Source organism: Leucoraja erinacea, chromosome 7, assembly GCF_028641065.1.
Source record: "Leucoraja erinacea ecotype New England chromosome 7, Leri_hhj_1, whole genome shotgun sequence".
NCBI lineage: Eukaryota > Metazoa > Chordata > Chondrichthyes > Rajiformes > Rajidae > Leucoraja > Leucoraja erinaceus.
The window spans coordinates 11,129,164-11,146,916 of NC_073383.1; the positions used below are offsets into that span (position 1 = coordinate 11,129,164).

Here is a 17,753-nt window from a genome sequence, read left to right on the forward strand (position 1 = left end):
CTGCAGGTAAGTGATTTACTCTGCGGTAGTTTTTGTCCCCTGCTGTGTTTTACACAGGGGGGGGGAAGCTGGACAAAATAGTGTCCACAAGTGCTGCGAGTGAAGCTGGCTGGGGAGGACCGCGAAGTTGCGGGAGCCAGCAGCAGCTGAAGGCACAAGCCCCGTAAGGGATCAGCTGTGCCGATTTCTGGTCCCGCGCCGGCCAGAACACCACGGCCGGGCGGGAGACTATTCAGAATGGGGCCGTCGACTTTTGACAAGTCGATAACGGCAGGAGGCGGGGTGGAACGACGTTCCCCCGTAGCGACAATTTAAACCAGGACCTGCAGGTAAGAACTGCGGTCTTTTTGTGTTTTCCCATGCTGATTACAGGTGGAGAAGACAAGGTCTGCGACAAAGCTGGTGAGGGAGGACCGCGGAGCAGCGGGCAGCCAGCAGCAGCCAGCGGCACTCGGATCACCGATAGTGGGATCAGCTGTGCCCGATGTCGCCTCCGCACCGGCCAGATCCACGCGGCCGGGCGGTAAGGCTAGACACAAAAACAAACAAGGTCGTGGACTCAGAGGAGTCCGACTTTGAACAACCGCGGGCGGCCAGCGACCGAGAGCGCTGGAGCCGGATGGAGCGGTGTGTGGAGCATTTGCTCCAACGTGACAGACTCCGGGAGATGGAGTCGGGTCACTGTGGGCCCTATGATAAACCCACAGCAGTACCTCTTGAAGGGCTGCACAGTGCTTCTACCTCATCAGAGGGGAGCACTGCGGGTCAGTTCTGGGCTGACCTGGAAGAGGGGTCCGCAGAAGGAAAGACAAGTGTGCAAGGGGTGCAGGAACGAGAGAACCTACTGGACTAATAAAAGGGACTCCAACAAAAACCCACTACAGCCAAAGACAGCACCCCTACGCACCCACCAGCAGAACTGGTGAAAGCTCGAAGGCCCGGTACTCAAAACATGAGTCTTTTTTAGGCCATGGCCCAGGCCGGCCTTCTTGGAAGATGCGGGGACCTCCAACGCCAACCAAACCGAAAATCCAGACACCAGCGCAACAACAGCAGCGAAGAACCTACAAAAAGAAGTAAACCTGCCACTGGTAACTATGGAGGTAGGTGGGTCTGGTTCCCTACAAAATACAGGGAGCATGGAGGTTGGGGGGAGATTACACTCTTTTCTGAATGCATGGAGCATGTTAACAACCGATACTTACATCTTAAGCAGTATCCAGGGATATACAATAGAGTTTATACACAAGTACAGCCCTCCAGTTCAACATATACCGAACCGAATGTTCGTGCTTTCTGATAAAGAAAAATCAAAAGCGCAAGCTGAACTGGAGCGGCTTTACGTAAAAGGTGTAATTGAGAAAACTCAACACGAACCATTAGAATTCGTGTCCAATATATTTACCAAAAACAAAAAAGATGGTGGTTGTCGCATCATCATAGATCTGACAAAATTGAATACATTTGTACAATATATTCACTTCAAAATGGATACCTTTGTTACTGCTAAACAATTAATTTCCAAAGGTTACTTCATGGCCATCATCGATTTAAAAGATGCTTACTATTCAGTGCCTATACGAGGTGACCACAGATTTTACTTAAAATTCAACTGGATGGGACAACTCTGGCAGTATAAAGCACTGCCAAATGGGTTATCATCAGCCCCAGGCTGTTCACAAAAATTTTGAAACCAGCCCTAGCGTTTCTACGGAAACGTAAACACATGGTCATGGCATATTTAGATGACATACTCATTGTGGGCAAAACTTTGGAATTGGCCAAACAAACTGTAACAGCCACAAAACAGTTATTTGAAAAACTGGGATTTATTATCCATCCAGTTAAATCTAAACTAACGCCTTCCACTACTATGGACTATTTGGGGTTCACCATTGACTCAGTTCACATGTCGGTGACTCTGCCCAAGGGAAAGGCTAGAGATTTAATAGAGGCTTGCAATAACCTCATTGACATCAGCAAACCATCCATCAGATTGGTAGCAAAAGTAATTGGCAAAATGGTGGCTGCCTTTCCAGCCACACAATTTGGACCTCTACATTACCAAAACTTACAGAGAGCAAAAATACAAGCACTCTAAATTAATGCAGGTCACTTTGACAGACCTATGAAACTACCAATCAAAGCTAAAATGGAACTAAAATGGTGGATAGATAACATCTGGCTTTGTTACCAATCCAATCATTGTCAGAAACCCTTCCATGGTACTACAAACTGATGCCAGTGCACTTGGGTGGGGAGCCACCAATACCATCACCAGCTGTGGAGGTAGATGGACTGCTCAGGAGGCATCATTATTACTCACACTGGGCAAAAACTACCTGGAAATGTTGGTTGCATTCCATGGCCTAAAGTCATATGACCATATTGTCATATGGTCATACCACCAGCATGTTAGGCTACAGATAGACTACAGATAGGCTACAGATAGACAATACCACCGTGGTAGCATACATTAACCACATGGGTGGAAACAAATCGACATCATGTGACAATCTGGCTAATACAATTTGGCAATGGTGTATCCAGAGAGATATTTGGATATCAGCCACTTACCTACCAGGAAGACTAAATTTAGTGGCAGACACCAGGTCACGCAAATTTAATGAAAACACCGAATGGATGTTGAATAAAAAAGTATTTGCTGATATTACAGCAAAATATGGAACACCAGATATCGATCTATTCGCATCCAGACTTAACCACCAGTTATCAAATTATGTTTCATGGGAACCAGACCCTGGGGCAGCGGCGACAGATGCATTTTCGCTGCATTGGGGGAAATTGTTTATTTACGCATTCCCTCCTTTCTGCCTCATCAGTCGGGTATTAAGGAAAATACAACAAGACTCTGCGTCTGGTATTTTGGTAGTACCCGATTGGCCTACTCAACCATGGTTCCCAGTGGTATTAAACATGGTATTAGAACCATGTATCACCATCCCACATAGACCAGATTTATTGCTACATCCCGTAACAAGGGATAGCCACCCATGCCATAAACATTTGAACTTATTAATTTGTAGAGTTTAAAAACACCTCTACTACAACTGGGACTGACGGACCGAACAGTGAACATGATCTCGGCGGCCCAAAGACAGTCAACCAAAAAACAGTATCTGGTCTATATCAGGAAGTGGGAGATGTACTGCCATAAAAACAACATCACCTACAGAGACATGAACATCCCGTCTGTTCTGGAATATCTGGCAGGCCTCCACTATGATGAGGGGCTCAGTTACAGTGCCATCAACTGTGCCAGAAGTGCCCTATCGACTTACCTATGGCAGGGGACAGAGCGTTACTCTGTTGGGACTCACCCACTGGTAACAAAACTTATGAGGGGAATTTTTAATACTAATCCCCCAAGAACCAGGTACTCCCAAATATGGGATGTAAGTATTGTCCTGAAGATGCTCAGGAATTGGTCTCCAGCAACAGCTCTGTCCCTACACAGACTGACATTAAAAACAGTCATGCTAATGGCATTGGTCACGGCACAGAGGGTACAGTCACTGCATAAACTAAGACTGGACAACATGACTTCCTCAACAGAAAATATTACGTTTCATATCTATGAGTTAGTAAAGCAGAACAGACAGGGATCAGCAGGCCTCAATATACAATTTAGGTCATACCCAACAGATGACCGTCTGTGTATAGTAAGACATCTGTCGTTATACATGGAGAAAACGAAAATCCTAAGAGGCAATGAGAAGGCACTTTTTGGTCAGCCACAAGCAACCACACAAAAGAGTGACGGTCCAGACCATCTCAAGATGGCTGAAACAGGTGCTAACACAGGCTGGGGTGGATACTAATATTTTTAAATCTCATTCCACCAGGGCTGCAGCTACATCGGCAGCGATACAGTTGGATGTACCAATGGACCAAATCCTCAAGGCAGCAGGATGGTCTGGGGGAAAAAACATTCCAATTATTTTACAACAAACCAGTAATGAAACCTGGAACGTTTGCAGAAACAATTTTAAGTTCTGTAAATTAATTTAAACCCATAAAAAGGGGTTATAATTTTGTGTTAATAAATTTTATGATTTCAATGTCGAATTCATGTCCAAATTATGTTAACACAATTCCTCCTACAGTCATCAAGGCAGACGTGATGCATGGACTCGTTTCCACGGCATGAAATCACAGAGCTTTAAAATCTTCACGTAGTCACTCACGTGACTCCGAAGTAAAATAGTAAGATTAAACGTGAACTTACCAGTTTGAAGTTTGATCTGTATTTTATGAGGAGTTACGACGAGGGATTACGTGCCCTCCGCTCCCACCCTTGATCATATACTTAACTGGTATCTCTTCTCTAATCTTACTATGTTTAGTCATTACAGTTATCTGTGATTTCACACCGCTGCTTTGAAGAATGACACTCATGCGTCGTGGCGGGCTTCTTCACGTAATCCCTCATCGTAACTCCTCATAAAATACAGATCAAACTTCAAACTGGTAAGTTCTCGTTTAATCTTACTATTATTTTGTGCTCATTGCTGAGTGTGTTCGCAGCAGTTATGAACCAGGTTGCTTCATTTCTTCCCCCACAGGTATTATATTTTACCTAAGCCTTTCTTTCCAGTGTAAAACGGCTCCAAATGATATCAATAGTAGCCCACCATGCAAAATTCATCAGCAGTGAGAATTTCAGCCTCACTGGCCTGAAAATCGCAAATCTTATTTATTCGCAGAAAGAGCAGGATTTAGTCCCATCATATCCCCTGAGCCCATTATTTAAACTCTCGGGCTGTGTCCTTTTTCCTCACTGAGGTCTCTGACTTCCAATGGTTTGCCCCTGCAGGTTCACTTGACTTCCTGGCTTGTGGATTATTCCAGGCTGTTGCTGCTTGTTATCCTAGCCATTTCTCATAGTTTGCTCCTCACTGTTACTTTAGGGAATTCACCCAAACACTATACTGAGGGAGAAGATGCTTCAGCTACTGTGTATCGTGTCACGTGTGAAAAAGCTACTTATCTTAACTACTAAACCAGGTTCGCTTCTTAATAAACAGACACCACACAAACTGTTTGGTAGACCAGTTCAAAACTTTACTTAACATCGGCCGATGGAAGGGAGGGAGAACTCCAGTCAAGTGCCAACACAGACACTTGACTGTGCTCAGCCACCTTCCCTGAACAACAGAATTACATTGCTTTAAATAGGTTTATTTTGTCCCCTTAGCACATTCCACAGACATTAGTCATGGTCAGAGGTACAGGAAAAGGTTTCCACAGAATGCATCACATCAAACCTTTTGTTTACATGGTACAAGATATACTGAAAACATTGGCCATTTGCTTTATCTCCAAATAGACCACCCTAGCTCTTTTCGCTGCTTCCTCTGTCATTTGGTCCCTCATAAACATAGGTCATTTGTTTACAAAGATGTGACTGGCTATTTCTCTCTTCCTTTATTGCCTCCTCCCCATAAACATTGGTCATTTGGTTTATGGCATCTTACTTCAAAGATATCTCTAGCTCCTTCTCTCTGCCTGTCACTTGGGAGACAATGTTATAGGATTTATTATCTCACACACCCCGCAACCTGAGGAAAGCCTAATTTGACACTAAATATAAGCTGTAAGCTAGCCCAGAAACCAATTTAATATCTTCTTATATTTTTTTAACTAAAATTCGGCTTCATCACGTGTACCAAGGTACAGTGAAAAGCCTTTGTTGCGTGCTAACCAGAGCTATGTACTTCTGGCAGCAGAAAGAGCATACATGATTACAATCGATCCATTTACAGTGTATAGACACAGGATACATTAGTGCAGCAGAGTTAACATTGGCACATATCTGCATTGCATGCTTCTCTTCAGTACAAGCATTCACAGACAGCATTCTAGCCCATTCAGAGGCCTCCTGGTCAATCTGCTGCCAGCAGTACATAGCTGTGGCTTTGGATGGTGTCAATGTCCCTTGCCCCCATCCTCACAAAAATAATACATTATTTGTGGGTAGTGAACATCACTTGCTTGTCCAGGCTGCATTGGTCATGACTCCCCCCCCCCCCCCCCCCCCCCCCCCCCCCCCCCCACACACACACGCTGAAAACCCTCTCCCACCCATTCTCTTAGCATAGCAGCGTTCTTTCACTCATTGGCAACATCTCCTACCATTGGAACAGTGCATTTCTCTTTAAGGTTTTCACAGAAGATTGCGCCTTTGGTGTTACCTTCAAACAGCTGTGAGAACTTGCAGTACATCAACAGAGAACATGCCAGTTTCAGTACAGCATCACATAAGTACAGCATCACTCAACCATGCTGTTCTGTAACCCTTGCTTTCCCTCTCTCTCCATCCCTCCCCAACCTAGTTCTCCGACTAGTCTCACTGTCCTCCTGATTAAAGTTTACTGATTGTATGCCTCGTTGTCACCTTCCCCTCAGCTGACAATAAACCATTCTACATTTTTCTTGATCATCGTCTCCTTTTGTTTGTTTTCACACCTTACTCTTCCATATCTCTATGTCTCCCTCTCCCCGAGTCTGAAGGGTCTCGACACGCAACTTCACCCATTCCTTCTCTCCAGAGACGCTGCCTGTCCTGCTGAGTTACTCCAGTATTTTGTGTCTATCTTTAATGCTGTTCTTTTTATTTTATTTTTATGAAACTACTTTTATTCGAAAAATAAAAATAAACATAGAATATTAACACAATCAAAGACAGTACTAACACAATCAAAGACTGCCTATGTTGACAGTTTACAAACAAACGATTATCAAATTAATATAACGTCAACTTTATCAACAAAACACTCGGCCTCCAACGGCGACCAGCATTCATGGAAGGCCTCCAAAGTCCCCATGGAGACCGCGTGTTTCCTCTCCAGGGACAGGCGGGCACGGACGTAGACCAAGCAATTTAAAAAACACTTAAACAAAATTATCAAATTAAAATATTAACATTTTTATCTATAATATATTCAACCTCCTGTGGTGACCAGTGTTCACAGAAGGCCTCCACAGTCCCCATGGACACCGCGTGTTCCTTTTCTAGGGACACGCGAGCTCGGACGTAACCCCGGAAAAGGGGCAGGCAGGCGACGGCTGTGCGGCCATCGACTGCCCGCTGCCTGGACCCACGAATGGCCATCTTGGCCAGGCCCAGGAGCAGACCGACAGGGAGGCCCCCTCCTCCCTCCCATCCATCCCCCCTCTGTACCGGGTGTTTAATGCTGTTCTGGGAGCATAGCTTTTGAAGTTCACACTATCTACGTACTGTAACTATCAGAAATAGTTTAGGATGACCCACAGTGCTGCTTTAACACTAAGAAAATGATATGGAACAATTTCCAAGCCTAAAATTTAATTTTAAACCAATTTGTGTTGAACATTAAACAGGAGCTAAACTTCTGAGGAGAAATGTTAGTCCATTTATCAGCTATAAATGTTTCATAGCCATTCATACCTCATTCCCAGGCTGGAGCAGATTCATACATCATTGTTCCAATAACTTGTGTCTTTCTACACATCATAAACATGTAGTTCAAGGCCTCTTTAAACCTTCCCTTCTGTACATTTTTAAAATTAAAATAATGAAGAAAATTTCAAACAAAACAGCTTGTGAAAATTGCAAAATGTTCTATCCATCCTCTGCAGCTATGGAAACTCCTAAATCTATGTGCAAGGAATATTCTGACAAGAATAAGAAACAGCTGAGTAGCAGTCACAGTAATTACCTGGAGACAGAATGAATACACCGCACTGCAGTATGTTACTGCAATTGAAGGGCCAGGGAGGAATATGTAATTTAAAACTGTGTGAAAGAGGACTTAAAATGGAAATCTTTTAAACTAAGCGGATTATTCAACTCTGAAATGCTGCTCTTTTGTCAAAAATATGTGTGGTAGAAAATGTTAAAACCATGATTTAATTTGTGATAATCAAATTTTAAAAGGGTGTTGGAGACTTTAACCATATAACTGCACCTTGGATGATCCATTGTTGATCTAATATGTTCCAACACATGAGTATACTATGTATCATAACATCACTTTTACTTTATATGTCATCCAGGATATCCAATGTTAAGTTATGAATTAGCTTAAATATGCAGAAAAAATGAGGCACCTTTGATAATTCTATTGTTCTTTGCATGACAATCGAAATTAGCAGTTCAAATCTGGAAGATTTCTCCGTGGATTGTCACCTTGTCGTGGTGGAGAAGCTTGTGTGGACCTGAGATCCTGAGGGCGGTGCCGTCTGGAGCTATGCTCCTGGTAGGGCCACCCATGGCGGTAAGTTCGAGGGGGAGGAGCCCTCTGGCTCCTCCTCTTCCCTTCTTCTTCCTGCTCCCCCCCCACCCTGCATCAGTCTTGAAGAAGGGTTTCGGCCCGAAACTTTGCCTATTTCCTTCGCTCCATGGATGCTGCCCTACCCGCTGAGTTTCTCCAGCAATTTTGTATAAGGTCAAGGGGAAGGTCTCGGACAACGAGCAATCCAACCAAGACCGCAATGGTGGAACAGGCAGAGGATGATGGCTTACCTTAGTGGAACGTCACAACGGCTGGGAAGGCGGATGAAGGCTGCAGCAGAAAAGGGTCTCCGGTCGTCTTGGACTCCATTCCACTGGATCCTGACCCAGATCTGTCAAGGACCGTGGGGTGGCTGTCTGTCCACAAGTCTCCCCACGTTAAACAAAGTCACGCACAGGCGTCCTCCATATAGGGAATAGCACCCTGGAGACACCCATGGTCAGCCATGACCGAGAGGGGCCTAAGAAATCTGGAAGTCCACGGTTACATTTTAGCCGAAGATAGACACAAAATGCTGGAGTAACTCAACGGGACAGACAGCATCTCTGGAGAGAAGGAATGGGTGACGTTCTGGGTCGAGACCCTTCTATGGCTTGCTAGCAAATTTAGTTGGATGTGCAACATACATTGGGGCTCAAAAGCATACATTTAAACCATAAGTATACAAACCATTTCTTCTAATATCTATTTTGCCCCAAATTCTTCACAGTCCCATATATTTCCTCTGAAATGTTGCTGTTATTATACAAGAAAAAATGTGATAACTAATTTCAATTACAGCAAGTGCCAACACATAGCAATATGTGGCAAATAAATGTGCTTTTCTTTTAGGTGCTGGATGAGAGACAGGTGTTATATGGGACTGAGAAAAGTATATTTGTACTCTGAATAGTACCATGAATTTCTTCATGCCACTTGGAAGAATAGCACTTTCACGGTATAACACAGAATGTCAACTGATCATATACATTTAATCTGCAGTGGCCTTCAGTTTATGAACCTCTGACCCGGTCAAAAATGACCTTGGCCTGCTGGGCTGGGTGGAATGGTTCAATTTGGAGCCCATTCATGTGGTTAATTACATCTTTGTTTCAATAAAACACACTGTTAATGGGGAGAAGGCAGGAGAATGGGGTTAGGAGGGAGAGATAGATCAGCTATGATTGAATGGTGGTGGAGTATACTTGATGGGCCAAATGGCCTAATTCTACTATTATCACTTATGACCTTATGACATAAACAATTATTTCTAGAAAGTGATTGTTAAAGGTCGAGCCTGTGCAATTTTATCTGCAACGATGGGAAAGGTTTTAGAAACATTAATCTGGGATAGGATTAATAATTGCCTGGAGGAGAATTATTTAAGGCAAACCAGCTCAGATTAAAGGGGAAATCATCTTAAATAATTTGAGTTTTTTTAATGAGGTATTGAGCTGAGGAGTGTTATATGGTCAATGTGGTATAAATGAGCTTCAAGAAGGCTTTTCATAAGGTGCCACATAACTTTCTTATCAGCTAAAGTGAAGCACAGGGCATTGGTTCCATAGAACAGTATAGCATAGGAACAGGACCACCAGCCAACAATGTCCACACTGATGCCAAATTAAACATATAGTATAGTACAGTATAGTATAGTATAATAGTATAGTATAGTATCTCTTTATTGTCATTTTCCTGAGTACTCACATACCCAGAGGAAACAAAAAAACGTTGCTCAACCAGTGTCCATTCAGTGTGCAATAAAAAATAACTAGAAATAAAAATACATGTATCATGAACAAATTTAACACTCAACTAAACATCAACAGGCGTTCCGATCGGCAGCGGCACAACAGTGGCTCTGCTGCAGTGTGTCCAGGTTGGTGGTTGGTGCGCGATACTTTGGCAGGGGGCAAAGTCCGTTTATCAGTCTTATAGCCTGCGGGAAGAAGCTGAGGAGCATCCTGCTGGTTTTGCAGCTAATGCTCCTGTACCTCTTCCCAGATGGCAGGATGGAGAATATGTGATGCGATGGGTGGTAGGGGTCTTTGATGATGGAGATGGCTCTGCTGATACATCTCTTTCTGTATATGTCCAGCAGGAAAGGGAGTGGAGCACCAATAATCCTGCTGGCGGTCTTCACAATCCTGTCTAGTTGGTGCCGTTCGTACGCCTTGCAGCTCCCGAACCAGGAAGTGATGCCGTAGGTTAATGTGCTCTCGATTGTCCCCCTATAAAAAGTTTGTAGGTGTGTAGTGGGGAGACCTGCTTTCCGTAGTCTTCGGAGAGGGTGTAGTCGCTGCTGGGCTCTCTTGACCAGTGCTGTGGTGTTGGTCGTGGATGACAGGTCATCTGACAGGTGGAGTCCTAGGAACTTCACGCTGCTGACCCTTTCCACATCAGCTCCATCGATGTGCAGAGGTGTATGTTGTTGTTTTCCCGCCCTCCTGAAGTCAACCACCATCTCCTTATATTTTCCCACGTTGAGAATGAGGTTGTGGAATTTGCACCATCTCATATCTCCCCGACCTGCACACGTTCCATACCCATGTGCATACACAAAATGCTGGATGTTTCGGGTCGAGATCTTTCTTCAGACTGAGAGTCAGGGGAGAAGGAGACACACAGATATGGAAGGGTAAGCTGTGAAAACCAGAGATCAATGGGGATGGCAATCAAGGAAAATGTAGAATGGATCATTGTCGGCTGAGGGGAAGCTGACAACAAGGCATACAATCAGTGAAATTAAATCAGGTGGACAGTGAAACTAGTCGGAGAACTAGGATTGGGGGAGGGACAGAGAGAGAGGGAAAGCAAGTGTTACCTGAAGTTAGAGAAGTCAATATTCATACCACTGGGTAGTAAGCTGCCCGGAATTGACTCGGAATATTGGTTATTGTGATTCTCTACAACAAAAGAAACGTTTTACTTGCATAACATTGGGGGGGAAGTGTACCAACAGCAGAGTGACCAGAAGCTTGGGAAAGCTATAGGCACAAAGAGAAATGTACTCTTTTGCAGCTATTTCCCATGGAATAGAGGTTAACATGCTAAAGGTTTTTTTTGTAAAGAGATATTAATGAAGGGATTTAACAGTGAATAGAGAAATGCTATTTTTTATTGGTTGGGGAATTAGAAAAAGAACGAGTTAGCACTTAGGTGAAATTTCCTTGAAGGCAAGTTGTCAGAGCATGGCATTATTGTCACAGGGACTTGTTGAGACAGGAATCCATTGCATCTTTGAATGGATGAGCAGTTCGACACATGAAACAGAGGGGATGAATGGAAATTGATGAATGGGCAGTTTTGATTAGTTTTGGATTGTTCTAAAAGGACTACCAATAGACAATAAATGCAGGAGTAGGCCATTCAGTCCTTCGAGCCAGCACCGCCATTCAAAGTGATCATGGCTGATCATCGCCAATCAGTACCCTGTTCCTGCATTCTCCCCATATCCCCTGACTCCGCTATTTTTAAGAGCCATATCTAGCTCTCTCTTGAAAGCATCCAGAGAACCTGCCTCCACCGTCCTCTGAGGCAGAGAATTCCACAGACTCACAACTCTCTGTGAGAAAAAGTGTTTCCTCATCTCCGTTCTAAATGGCTTACCCCTTATTCTTAAACTGTGGCCCCTGGTTCTGGACACAACCAACATCGGGAACATGTTTCCTGCCTCTAGCGTGTCCAAACCCTTAACAATCTTATATGTTTCAATAAGACTCCTCTCATCCTCCAGAGTGTACAAGCCCAGCCGCTCCATTCTCTCAGCATATGACAATCCCGCCATCCCGGCAATTAACCTTGTAAACCTACGCTGCACTTCCTCAATAGCAAGAATATCCTTCCTCAAATTAGGGGACCAAAACTGCACACAATACTCCAGGCGTGGTCTCACTAGGGCCCTGTGCAACTGCAGAAGGACCTCTTTGCTCCTATACCCAACTCCTCTTGTTATAAAGGCCAACGTGCCATTTGCTTTCTTCACTGCCTGCTGTACCTGCATGCTTACTTTCATAGACTGATGAACAAGGACCCCCAGATCCCTTTGTACTTCCCCTTTTCCCAACTTGACGCCATTTAGATAGTAATCTGCTTTTCTTTTTTTTATACCAAAGTGGATAACCTCACATTTATCCACATTAAACTTCATCTGCCATGCATCTGCCCACTCCCCCAACCTGTCCAAGTCACCCTGCATTCTCATAGCATCCTCCTCACAGTTCACACTGCCACCTAGCTTTGTGTCATCTGCAAATTTGCTAATTTTACTTTGAATCCCTTCATCCAAATCATTGATGTATATTGTAAATAGCTGCGGTCTCAGCACCAAGCCTTGCGGTACCTCACTAGTCACTGCCTGCCATTCTGAAAGGGACCCGTTAATCCCTTCTCTTTGTTTCCTGTCTGCTAACCAATTTTCTATCCATGTCAGCACTTAACCCTGTTACTGATTATGTCAAATATCGTCTTTCAGCGAAGGAGAGACCTATAACTGGACTAAGAACTAGGAAAAACGGAGTAAAAATATAAAACAGCCACTCTTGATTAATAACCAGGGATGGATGTTACAGAACTCTCATCGGAGAACTTCTTCAAATTCAATTCAATTCAATTCAACTTTAATGTCATCGCACAAATACAAGTATGAGTACAACGAAATGCAGTTTTGCGTCAGTCCATAGTAGTTGTGCATAAAGAAATGAAAAAAAATAGAAAGAGAGAAGATACAGAATAATCAAAAAATACAGAATAATTAAACAATGGGGACGGAGGGACCGGAGAAATCTATTGGCGGGACGAGTTCAGTAGACATATCCCGAGGAAACTTTGCAGTGGAGCAGAACAAATATGTAGGAAGGAACTGCAGATGCTGGTTTAAACCATAGACAGAAAAAGCTGGAGTAACTCAGTGGGGCAGGCAGCATATCTGGAGAGAAGGAATGGGTGACGTTTTGGGTTGAGACCCTTCTTCAGACTGGTTTGGGATAAGGGAAACGAGATATAAACGATGATGTAGTAGAGAGATAAAGAACAATGAATGATATAAATAGGTATGTTACAAAACCTACCTGAATCGCCATTGGGAATCTGCCCTCAGCCATGTCGGCGATTTTGGGCTGTTTGGAGGGGGCGGGTTTAAAACGCGATTTTTACTAGGCTGTACTAATCGCACATGTTCAGCCTAGTAAATCATTAACGAAAAATCGCTGCAAGACGCGGTCGCAAAAGGTATTATTAGTTTTATAGGCCTCGATAATATAGTTATAATAAGAAAAAGCCCAGGGTTTTATAGAGCAAACTCAGTATGTACCTTATTTTTACATTAAATGGGGCATATATATAACCCTGTAATTAAAGTTATCTATAGCGAATAGCATTGGGCTTTGGATCCCGCAGATTTTTTCTCGGCATTTGAGGGCACTAATCTAGCGGGTCAACATTCTAAACCACGCGTTCCACTGGTTGAGATGGGCATTTATTTACAGCAATTGAACACTAGACTGGTGGCCTTGGGATAAGGGAAACGAATCTTTGGACACTTAGGCTATTTAAAAATGTTAATCTTTCCTTAAGAAATGGCCTGTTGACTATCCAAGATCACAGCTTTTTTGTAATGTCCATTGAAAATCAATAGGGAACAAGATGCTAATTTCCGAGTATGAAAATGGCCATAACTTTTTTAATATGATATGAAAGTGAATTTAGTGTCAAATTAAACTTATTGTTATGCTTTATCTGATGGGATAAATTGCAGACTTGATTTTTAAAAATCTCAAAATGTTGTAACATTGCTAATATAAACAAAAAAGTGACGGTGATAAAGGCACCAGGCCATTGTTAGCTGTTTGTTGAGTGAAAACGAGAAGCTAATGTGACTTGGGTGGGGGAGGATAGAGATAGAGAGAGGGAATGCCAGGGCTACCTGAAGTTAGAGAAATCAATATTCATACCACTGGGCTGTAAGGGTGTGATGCAAGATCACTCACTGTCTTGAATCATGCTGAAAAAATCCCTGACTGAGTGATGGTTGAAATTATTTTTCCATTTAGGTAATCCTTTGCTTCCACTCTGATTTTGTGGGCTCTGAGTTGGCAAAAGAGACCCCAATGTGGGAAGTGCAGATTTTATCACAGATAGGTGAGGTATTGACTGATGAGGTGAGAGGTGGATAATTGATGAGATGGTCTGCTTCTCATGCAGTGTTTCTGTGTGCTCTTAATGCTTGGCCTCAAGGTTCTCAAAACCATCTTGATTGTTCCTCTCCACTTCATAGAAACATAGAAAATAAGTGCAGCACCGCCATTCATTATGATCATGGCTGATCGTCCCCTATCAATAACCCGTGCCTGCCTTCTCCCCATATCCCTTGACTCCACTAGCCCCTAGAGCTCTATCAAACTCTCTCTTAAATCCATCCAGTGACTTGGCCTCCACTGCCCTCTGTGGCAGGGAATTCCATAAATTCACAACTCTCTGGGTGAAAAAGTTTTTTCTCACCTCAGTCTTAAATGACCTCCCCTTTATTCTAAGACTGTGGCCCCTAGTTCTGGACTCGCCCAACATTGGGAACATTTTTCCTGCAGCTAGCTTGTCCAGTCCTTTTATAATTTTATATGTTTCTATAAGATCCCCCTCATCCTTCTAAACTCCAGTGAATACAAGCCCAGTCTTTTCAATCTTTCCTCATATGACAGTCCCGCCATCCCAGGGATCAATCTCATGAACCTACGCTGCACTGCCCCAATCACAAGGATGTCCTTCCTCAAATTAGGAGACCAAAACTGTACACAACACTCTAGATGTGGTCTCACCAGAGCCCTATTCAACTTCGAGCTGTCGTGGGCTAAATAATCCCTGGAATATAAATATCCCTAAATCATTCTTCATCTTTTGATCACAACATGTAAACCAGAGAAAACAGAAGTGGAAGCAGGAGTCACACCTGACCTGTTATCATGTACTAACCTATATTCCTTGATTCCCTTAATCCAAAAAAATCGATCAATTTGTGCCTTAAATAAATGTATTAACTGAGCTACATCAAATTCTCAATCATCTGGGCGAAGAATTTTCTTATCTCTGTTCTGAAGTGCTTATCCTTGATTTTGTTACTATGACTTTTTGTTCTAGACAGTGCAGCCAGGGGAAATATCATCGATGAGTCTGTCCTGTCAACCCACATGAGACCTATATCTTTCAATGTGAGCCTTAAGATACAACTCTCGGAGGATGGGGCACCAAGCTAGAAATTATTCTGCGCTGAGAGGAGATGTACTAAAACGCTGAAGCACCTTTGGCCCAATGGCAAAATTCTACACAATGTCAAAGCCAATAAGGGGAGAAAGGGATCGCTACTGGTTGTTGCAATTTGCTTGGGTGTCATTATACAGTAGCACAGTGGATAGGAGAGGTGAAACCAGGTTGTGAATGCTGCAATGCTGAGGTTGGTGTGAGCAGCAGATGCTGTTGTGATATGGCGGCGAATCTGAAGAGGGGGGTCCATAGAGAGGAGTAATTTATTTTAAAAGGCTGCCACCTGCTTCAAGAGCTGGGTTCCAGGCACAGGATGTGCTCAAGAAGGTCCTCGGTCTGACAAAACATATTGAACATTCATTTCAATGCGAGTAGCATTGTTCGTAGGCCAAGCATTGAACTTCATAAAGTGACTGTGAAGTATGTGCCAAAACCAGTTGGACACCATTGTGCGTGTCTGGTTGCCTTGATATGTTAGTATGGACCATACGTGGAGAACACAGAGGGAATTTTGTGCGTTTTGTTAACAACCGAGTAAGTCCTCGATTTCTAAGCTGACAAACTTTTCAATGCTTATTTATCTGGTCATAATTCTTCCATTAGTGTTTGTGTAGGTCGACAGGAACGTCTGAGTTTACCCTTTTCAGTGCTTTAGAAAACATCTTCAATACTGGAAACTGATTGTGAATGTACAACTATAATGCAAAATAAAAATGCTCTATATAGGAATTCAAATTATAATCAAAATCAAACTTGCCTTCCTTTTTTCACAGGGTTCTTAAATTTTTACAGGTGACAACATCTTTGTTGCCTCAGTGTAAGTGCATACAAGCACTGCCCAAGTCCCACTGGAAGTTGCGTTAAGATCTGCTGGCGGTACCAGTTTAAAGATAGCGGAAGTCAGGGGATATGGGGAGAAGGCAGGAACGGGGTACTGATTGTGGATGATCAGCCATGATCACATTGAATGGCAGTGCTGGCCTACTACTGCACCTATTGTCCATTGTCTAAAAGCTATTTATTCAATGTGCATAAACAACACACCCTGCCTCAACCATCCACTGCCCAAATCAGTACAGTTAATATTTCAGGAGGGAAATAAATACTTCTGAAATTTGCATTGACTTTGATTTTGAGCATCTGGCTATTCATGACAATATACATAGGGTATAGAAATGATCACAAATTTAATGTGTATGAAGGAACTGCAGCTGCTGGTTTATACCATAGACACAAAATGCTGGAGTAAATCAGCGGGACAGGCAGCAACTCTGGAGAGATTGGAGTCTCGCTGAGTTATTCCAGCATTTTGTGTCTATCCATCACAAATTTAATGTTGAGTAATATGAATTTGATATGCCTGCCCCAACTGACACTGTGGAACAACTAGACTAATTGACTGGCCAAGAGGGCTCTTTCAGGACTCAAGATTTTGAAAATTGTCAACCAATACATTTTTTCAGATAAGTTTAATGTAGTTTAGAGATACAGCATGGAAACAGACCCTTTGGCCCACCGGGTCCACGTCGACCAGCGATCCCCGCACACTATCCTATACCGACTCGGGACAATTTTTACATTTACCAAGCGAATTAACCTACATACCTGTACGTCTTTGGGGTGTGGGAGGAAACCGAAGATCTCGGAGAAAACCCACGTAGGTCACGGCGAGAACGTACAAACTCCGTACAGACAGCACCCGTAGTCCGGATCGAACCTGGGCCTCCCGCACTGCATTCACTGTAAGGCAGCAACTCTACCGCTGCGCCACCGTGCTGCCCATAAGGATTTGTGCTTGACCAGATTTTGTCATAACACTAAAGTCTCAAGGATTATGAATTCCAGCAATATTGCAAAGTAAGACTGACAGTTATATCTGTTGCAAGTGAGCAGATAAACACAAAAATCCTGGAGTTATTTGTGGGGATATCTTGCTTTGCCAAAGTGTTCACCAGTTACATTTCTTAATAATGGATCTGGACACTGAAATGGCAGCAATGCAATGACCTTACTACACTTATCTCCTTGTTTGAAGCTAAAAACTCTGGAAAAACACAAGGGTCTTGCATTCTGGAGTTAGCAAGCTTTCTGTAGGGTGGAATAAATGATAATCACTGAATTATTCTAGACACATAATTATTCATTTTGAAGATGTGGAGTCTCCTTCATTCCAATCAGAACAATATATTTTAGATATAATAAAGAAAGTACAATCTTCTAATA

General features: G+C 43.2%; 1 protein-coding gene across 1 annotated transcript in view; it reads right to left on the reverse strand.

Annotated features, from left to right (window-relative positions):
- tmeff2a (transmembrane protein with EGF-like and two follistatin-like domains 2a) overlaps positions 1–17,753 on the reverse strand; it is an 86,299-nt gene that overhangs the window by 22,353 nt on the left and 46,193 nt on the right. The gene's annotated exons all lie outside the window — the stretch shown is intronic.